Below are 6,849 nucleotides of genomic sequence, written 5' to 3' on the forward strand. Positions count from 1 at the left end.
ACCCACTGAGCCACCCAGGTGCCCCAGTAATGCTGGTTTTAGATACATACTCCCTGGAACGCTTTTTGGGACGGGTGGGTGGAAACAATAATTACATTGCAAGCTACTTGCCTGCTTAAGGTCACAGTTCATGACAGTAAACCTGGATCATCTGCAATAACCTGAATACTTAACTTTGTATAACAAAAGAGCCTATATTCTTCATCCCAAGTGTGGTATCAACTTATTAATTTAAAAATTAAAAAGAAAGTGCGGGAATATGCTCATTAGCTTTATCCAGCTGGAATTCTGATCTATTTAAAGATAATCTTAGTACTCAGTCTCCCACTAGTATTAATGAGCAGGCTCAGTATTCAGCCATTCAACAAATATTGAGGACCTATTATATGCTAGGCACTGCTAAGTCTTGAATAGACAATGAACAAAAGAGGGCATGATTCCCCCCCCATGATGATGATGTAAATTTATATAATGTAAATGATAATAGGTTTATTAAATGGTTACTGTATGCCAGGGTAGTTTATACTAACAAAGCAGAACAAAAATCTCTAACTTAAATAATAAATCTTCTAATAGATCTGTAGATATGTTCGTTTTCCCTTTGTATTTGTGGAAGTTTTTACCTTATCAGTTCAGTGCAAAGTTATTTGAGGCTAACAGATAACATTTCAATGGCTAATGATTCTCCATTGCAGTAGATAACCACTGATATTACTTACCCTTGAACCCCTCTCCTCTACTCCCTACTTCCTAAAGTCTCTACAGCTTTCCTATAGCTTAGGATTTTAAATAGGTAGTTTATTTCATAGCAATAATTAGTTACCTATATGTGAATTCCAGAAAACATTTTGACATAATTTCAAAGTTACAGAAAAGCTAATAATACAAAAAATTTCTATATACTTTCACCCAGATTCATCAGTGTTAACATTTTACCACATTTATTTTATTCTAATACTTTTGTGAACGTCTTGAGAATAGCTGATGTCCTCCCTTGCCTAAATACTTCAGTATGTTTCTTAAAATATTTACTGCATGTTTCCTAAAAGCCAGGACATTTTCTTACCTAAGCATAATACAATGATCAAAATCAGGAATTTAGCATTGATACAATGGTATAATCCATAGATCTTACTCAGATATTCTCATCTGTCCCAATAATTTCCTTGATGGCAACTGAAAACCAGTTTATATGTCATATCCCTTTAGTTTCCTTTATTCTTGAATTAAATTTAATCAGCCCTCCTTCTGGTTTAATGACAGTAACAATTTTGAAGGGAGCGTGCCAGCTATTTTGCAGTATATTTCTTAGTTTGGGTTTGAATGTTTCCTCATGGTTATAATGAGGTTATGAACTTTTGGCAAGTATACAATCGAAGTTCGGTGTTTTTCTCAGGGCATCCTACCAGGGACACATGATGCCAATTTGTTCTGTTACTGGTGATGTTAATTTTGATCACTTGAGTAAGGTAATTTCTGTGGGTTTCTCCATTGTAAACTTAATAATTTTCACTTTGTAGTTAATGAGTATCTTGTTGTGGAACTTCCTGTTTCTTCACAAATTTTACCCACAAGGTTTTACTACTCAATGATGGTATTATCTTCATTTATGATGATTAACTAATGGTGATTTTTCTACTTCATTATCCTTCTGTATTAGTTGGCTTCCTATTGTTAGAACTTTGTCTTATTTAAGTGCAGACTCGTGCTTTCTATTTGATTTTGATGTTCATACTGTCCCAGATTTGACCAGTGGGAGCTCCTTCAACCTGGCTCCTTGTCCTTTTGGTGTGTTCATAATCATTCTTTGAGTGGAATTTACTTTTGGATACAAACGAATGTTCCAGACTTTTCTTGACTCATGTACTTTATCTCCTTCAGCTCTGAAACTGGTAATTTCACCATGGAGCCCTGATTCTTTTAGTGAAGAATGGAATTTATAACTGAGATCTGGACAGTTGTTATACTCATTGATACCAAGTTGTCATTCCTTAAAAGTTCTCACAGTAGAACTAGGAAATAGAAGTATGTATGTACTTACATACATGTCTTCCTATAATCCTTTATATATAATTGTATATATATTTACACACACACACACACATATATATATAAACTCTGTGTGTGTGTGTGTGTGTGTATCCATGAGTTTACCCTGGTATCTCTAATTCTAACTCAAATACCTCACAGGGGTCTTTGTATTCTCTCTTTGTATTCTCTCTTTTCATATGTATAATTCTCTTCTGTGTACAGTGAGAAAACAGGACATCATCCCCAATATATTTTTTGTTCTGTCCTGGAATAGAAAATAGTTTCATAATTGCTACCCTTTGTCTTTACAAAAAAAGAAATCTAAGAATTCAATGTTCAGAGTTCATTTGATCTTTTGATGCAGGGCTTTTAGTTCAAATACTGTGTTCAGAACTTCAGTTCTTGCTCCTACCCGTCCCTTCCTTCAGTGTGGCTATGTTATCATTTGAAATGCCCTTCTGTTCATTGGTTTTGTTTGTATTCCAATTTAGGTTCCCTTGCCCTATCACTTCTTGTTTCTCTCTTGTCCTTTCCCTTTCTTTTTCCTTTCCCTCTTTTTTCTTTCTTCCTCCCTTCTCCCCTTTCCCTTCTTTTCTTTCATCTTCTTGAATATGTAAAACGTTAACATGATTCCAAGAGGCAGAACTGCTTATGAAGTTATACTCAGAAAAGTAATATCCTCGTCTTCCCCCTCATTCCTTGTGTCCTCCCTACCCCATTTCAACCCACCTCCCTTGGGTAACTCAGTTCGTGGGTCCCTGCATTGTCTTTCCTGTATTATTTTTGCACAAAGGAGTAGATTCATATATATTTTTTACTTCCTCTTATTTCTTACACAAAGGGTGATGTACTACAGATACTCTTGTGTTTGCTTATTTTGCCTGACAGTGTGTCCTGGATATTGTTTCACATCAATTCATAGAGATCTTATATTTATAGCTACAGAGTATTCCATTGTCTGTCCCATAGTTAATTCAACCACTCTCCTATGTATGACTGTATGTGTTCCAATATATACAATTACAAACAGTGCTGCACTGGATATTCATTTGCAGTTAAATTTTCTTGCATCTTCAGGTTAAACTCCTAGAAACAGGATTATTTGATTAAAAGATAAGTTTTTGTTGGTCCCTTAAAGTTTGCATCAATGTACATTGCCACCTGCAGTAAATGAGAGTGCCTGTTTTTCCTTTACTTCACCAACTGATCATGTTTTTAATATTTGAATATTTGCCACTGGAAAGTGGAGAAGTGATATTTTGATATAGTTTTAATGTTCTCTTACTCTGAGTGATGTTGAATATACTTTAAGGGCTGAGTTTGTGTGTTTTCAAAATTTGTTCTTGTCTCTTATTTATAATTTTTCTGGTATATTTAACAGCCCCTCAGGTAGTTACCAGGTTATCAACTGTGCAACCACGACTGGAAATTCCTGCTCTGTTCTTATAATACTTTTCCACTTTGGCCACATTTATACTCCTTTCCCAAAATGTGTGTGTGTGTGTGTGTGTGTATGTGTGTGTGTGCGCACGTGCACACAAGCATGCATGCCCTAGAATCATTAAGGATAATGTGGGAACTGGTGGTTTCAGTTCCTGGTTCCAGTTGTTCCTAAAGCCCATATATTTCCCTGCTCTTTCTATTTTTTGTTCAACAGTTTCTGCATTGAAGCAAATAAATCTGCTTGCCTTTCACTTAAATTCATTGGATTTCATTACTACCAGAATAGCCTAGAAAACCATTTGGGGGCACCTGGGTGGCTCAGTGGGTTAAAGCCTCTGCCTTTGGCTCAGGTCATGATCTCGGGGTCCTGGGATCGAGCCCCGCATCGGGCTCTCTGTTCAGCAGGGAGCCTGCTTCCCCCTCTCTCTCTGCCTGCCTCTTTGACACTTGGGATCTCTCTCTCTCTGTCAAATTAAAATAAAAAAAGAAAAGAAAATCATTTGGCTCTTTTTTATCATAATTTTTCATATTCTCTGGAGGAGTATTCATCTATTGGTCAGTTCTGTTGTTTTTTTCTTTTTCTATTTTTTAAGATTTTTATTATTAGCATAATGAGGGGCTGAGAGGGAGGGAGAAGTAGATTCCCTACGGGGTGCGGTACCCGATGTGGAGCTTGACAAGGCTCAGTTCCAGGACCCTGGGATCATGACCTGAGATAAAGGCAGACCCTTAAGTGCCTAAGCCACCCAGGCACTGCTATTTCACTTCTGGTAGTATCTTTATATCCATTTAAAAATTTAGTTATTTGCAAAATGTAACTGTACTTTACTGGTTATTTCTCACATTTTCTTCTGCTGGGCCTTTTTGATACTGTCTAAGCTTTCCATTCCCCTTTGTCTGCGACTGTCCTCACTTTAGTTCTTGTGCTGGTTGTTGTAAAGAAAGCCATGCATTTTAGGGTGCAAGTGTATTTTTTCTGGTGCTCTCTCAGATCTGCCACTGCTGGGCTGTCTGTTCACTTCTGTGTAGGCTCAGGCGCTTTTGGCAGTACTTATCTATGATTCGGTGTCTGCAGATTATACTTTTCCTATGTTTCATTGGGAGAGGCCACAAGGTTTCCTTTCTCCCTATATTCTTGTTTTTGTACAATTTCCAAGAAGATAAAGGAAAAGATGCTGGGGTTTAGCTATTTCTAGGTAAATTTATCCTCAGTCTGTTATTTTCAACGGGAAACCAGATTTTGGTCATTTTAACCCTTTCCGAGATACCCATCTTTTTCGTTTTTACTTTTTTTTAAAGTAATCACACACAACTTGGGGCTTGAACTACAGCCCCAAGATAAAGAGTTGCATGCTTTTGCAGCCAGACACCCCTCATCTGCCTTTAATACAGAAGATTAATGAATTCATATAACTAATGTGTTTGATGATAGTCATCTTTTTAGTTTTTCTTAAATGCTTGATTGCTGCTTTTTTCAGTGTCTTGGTGTAAACTATTTGCTTTGCTTTTGTCTTCCTAAATGTATTTTGTTTTTGATTCTTGTAGTGGATATTTTAAGTTTTCAAAGCATTCTTTAACTTGTGTTCTTTGTTAGTATTAACCATTCTGAGATTTACCATTTTTAGCTCCTTTTGTTTAAGAAAATACTCCAATTCTTAGAATTCTCGGGGTTTTTTATACTGTTTTATGAACACATTCACAGCATTAAAAGTTATCTCTATTTTTTATTTACTACCTGACCCTGAAGGTCATCATTTTTTAAAAAAATAATGAAATCAGCTTTATTATTTTGGTGTGACTATATAAATGCTATTTACTCATCAAAAATTCAAACAATTTGTAAAAGTATGAGGGCTACTGTTAATATTTTGGTGGTCAAATTTTCATGCATTCATAATAACCCAGGTAAACCCAGGGCTAGTTTAGATGTTAAGCTATAATTGACCCAAATATTTGATGAAAAGCAGTATCAACAATAGAGGTTTATGAATTAAATACCTAACATATAATAAGACTGCCAGTTGACAGTTACAGGGTTTATAGCAACTTAGCAAAGTTAGGGCTTTGGATTGGCTTCTCTTGATTTTCTTGGCTTTCCTCTCTTAGTCACAAGATGGCTCTCACAGTTCCAGCCACGACTTACTCAGATAACTATGTTCAAAGGCAGGAAGCAAGGAAATAAGCTACTTTTCCTTGTGTCTCTCTTTTTAAGGAAAAATGAAATCTTTCCTAGGAAACCCTAGCATATGCTTACTTTCCGTTGGTCAGGTTCTGTGGTTATGCCTCAGATGCAAGTGAGATTGGGAAAGAGTGCTTCTGGCATGTTCTGCTTCCATATTAATGGGTAGACATTGATATCAAGAAAGAATGGTAGGGAATGAGTGTTAGATGATCTACAGTGTTTGTCGCTTAGTATATGTGCAGTAGTATCCAATAGTGCCTAAAATTATGTTTGTTTTGGTGTGGACATTTTTCAAAAGTGAATTATTTTTTTCTTACAATATCCAAACCCCATATACGCTTTATTACGAATCTGTTAGCTCACATTTCACTGTGTTTATAAATCCACCCAGGTATAGAGTGGAGGTTCAGTCATTGTTTTATAAAATGGGCTCATGTTATATACATTAATCCGACTCTTCCTTTTCTTGCTTACTATGTAGTGCAGATCCTCTAAAGTTGATGGACATAGGTCTAATTTCAGTCAATCTTTTTTTTTTTTTTTTTTTTTTTTTTTTTTGAGAGAGAGAGAGAATGTGCTGGGGAGGGGAAGGTGGAGAAAGAGAGAATCCTAAACAGGCTCCACGCCCATTGCGGAGCCCCATGTGGGGCTCCATGCGGGGCTTGATCTCATGACCTGAAATCATGACCTGAGCCAAGGCACTAGAGCCAGGCACTAGAGTGAAAAAGTTCTGCCCGCATGGAGTTGACAGTCTATTGAGGAAGACGGGCAATAAACAAGTAATGAATGCAATCTAATAAATATTGTATGCATACGATGAAACAGTTACGAAAAATGACTGCTAAGTGCTATAGAGGGAAGTAAAGTAGGATAAGCAGGCAGAGCATTATGGCAAGGGGGTTCTCTTTTAGGGAGATGAGGGCAAATTTCTGAGCAATTGGGTTTTGGGTAAAGACATGAATTAAGTGAAGGACAAGCCATGGTAGTATCTAAGGAGGTACTATTTCAGGCAGACAAGACTGTGTTTTTATTAGAAGGTCACTAGCTGGAACATGTAGCTGGGGTGGAGTGATAGGGGGAGAAAAGAAAGAAATGATGGCAGCAGGGGTGGTCTAGGGCTAGATTACCAAAGGCCTTGTCAGCCATAGTAAGAAATTTGGTAAGGTGTGCTGAAGCTTTTAATTTTTGATCAT

This window comes from Mustela nivalis (genome assembly GCF_964662115.1).
Source record: "Mustela nivalis genome assembly, chromosome: 4".
NCBI classification, from domain to species: domain Eukaryota; kingdom Metazoa; phylum Chordata; class Mammalia; order Carnivora; family Mustelidae; genus Mustela; species Mustela nivalis.